The following is a 2,283-nucleotide window of genomic DNA, read 5'->3' on the forward strand; positions in this document are numbered from 1 at the left end:
AGGAATGCCCCACACATGTGACCATGACCAAACTGTAAGAGTCTACAGTGTCACCCAGCATGCTGTTGGCATTGTCATGAACAAACAAGTTAAGGGCAAGATTCCTGCCAAGAGAATCAATGTGCATATTGAGCATATTAAGCATTCTTAGAGCAGAGATAGCTTCCCAAAACGTGTAAAGGAAAATGACCAGAAAAAGAAAGAAACCAAAGAGAAAGTTACCTGGGTTCAACTGAAGCGCCAGCTGCTCCACCCAGAGAAGCCACTGTGTGAGAACCAATGGAAAGGAGCCTGAGCTATTGGAACCTATTCCCTATGAATTCATGGCATGATGGGTGTTAAAAATAAACTAATCTGTGGTCTATAAAAACAAAACAAAACAAAACAAACAAACAAAAAAACTTATTCTGGGGGGAACCAGCAGTTAGCGTAATGGCTATGTCGCTGGACTCCCATGGAGTTCGGTTCGCGTCCCGGACCCGGTGACTTAAAACTCACGCCAGGCGCGTGTGCGTGCGTGCCCAGGATCTCGAGAGGAGAATGGAGGAGAAGGGACTGCGGCGTGACCATCCCCCCTGGGGGGTGATTTCTCGCTTTCTGTCTCTATGTCTCTCTCTGTCTGGCGAGCGCATGCACCCTATAGCAAAAAACTCTCCAAAAAAAAAAAAAAAAACTTATTCTGGGGAAAGCCACCTACCCAAATGACTTTTAGCTGCAAGTTTATCTATGAATACCTGAGTCTAATAATCCCGAACCAGACCTATTGTCTTTATCTGTTTTAGAAATGAGTATCTACCGCTATCTTTTTCTACAGCAGAGCAGTTATAATTTAGCCCACTAAAAGCTGTTTCCTTGCAACTAGGTGGTAGTACATGCCTAAAACCAAACTGTCTATAAAACTGAACTTTCTTTAGCAACCCTCATAACAACCCAGAAATCTAAATAGGGCTCTAACCTCCTTTCCCACCAGCGTTGTGGATCAAAGCCCGAACACTTCCCTTCCCCAGGGCAATGGCCTCGAGGCCCCAATGAAGTTGATGTCAGTCACCACTCACATGACTGAACTCACAAGTGTGTGTCAGAAAAATAAAAAAAGAAAAAGGCCACTAAAGGTCAATAAAGATTGACCAAAGCAATCCCAGAGGGTCCTCCACCGTGGCAGAATGATCTCAGGGTTTCAGACATGCTGGAGCTGGGTTGGTGTGAAAGGATCTATTATTGAGGGGAATAAACTTCATGACAACCTGGAGCCTCAGCCTCCCCAGTGAAAACAGACCGGAAGTAGCCTTTACCTTCACAAAACTTTTTTTTTTTTTTTTTGCTATAGGGCACGTGTTCTCACTAGAGAGAAAGACAAAGAGAAAGAGGAAAAGTGAGAAAGCTCCTCTAAGGAGTGCTTTCTACTGGCTATGCAGCAATCCTTTCCCCTCCATTCTCCTCTTGGGATTTCGAGCTCACATGCACACGTGCCTGTGTATTTCTCAAGCCGCCAGGTCCAGGACTCGAACTGCACAGTCAGCCATGTAGGATCCAGCCACTTTAACCACCAGTAATGTTTTACTATAGGATTTTTTAATACAACCAGGGTATCCATTATACAACGTCTAATCTACCTATTCCATGTTCTCTTTATCCATGACAGGGTGTATGCACATACATGAAAGTGAGAGAGAAAGAGACGAGCACCCCCACAGGCTCTAGTCACCCCACAACCCCTCCCTCTAGTCCAGCAGCCCATCGGATCTGGGCACTCGCACTTGTGCTCGGTCTGTCTCAGGCTGACTAGTCAGGGATTCAAACCATGGCCACCATGTGGGATCCGGCTTCTGAGCGTGCATTCCCACCAAGTCAGGCTGCCCTGAACAACCCAAAAAAAGCATTCCTGTTAATACACACACCACACCAACACGTCCTTCTTTTTATTATTTTCAAACTTCATTGCATTTTATCTTTAAATTTTCTATAGGGCATGTGTGCTCGCCAGAGAGAAATGGGGGGCAGAAGTGAGTGAGAAAGCACCCCACAGGGGGAATGGCCATACCAAAATCCCTTCTTCTTAATTCTCCTCTTGGAGATCTGGGCATGCATGCACACATGCCTAGCATAGTTTTCAAGCCACTAAGTCTGGGACTCGAACCCCCTCAATCAACCATGTGGGATCCAGTCACCTTCACCATGCCATCAGCTGGCCTGAAATATCCTTCTTTGGTGTGGGGCTAAAGGCACAGTGTCTTTTTTTTTTTTTTTTTGGGGGGGGGGGGGGGGGGGGGTTTTGCTATAGGG

This window comes from Tupaia chinensis, unplaced genomic scaffold, assembly GCF_000334495.1.
Source record: "Tupaia chinensis unplaced genomic scaffold, TupChi_1.0 Scaffold000628_1, whole genome shotgun sequence".
Taxonomy (NCBI): domain Eukaryota; kingdom Metazoa; phylum Chordata; class Mammalia; order Scandentia; family Tupaiidae; genus Tupaia; species Tupaia belangeri.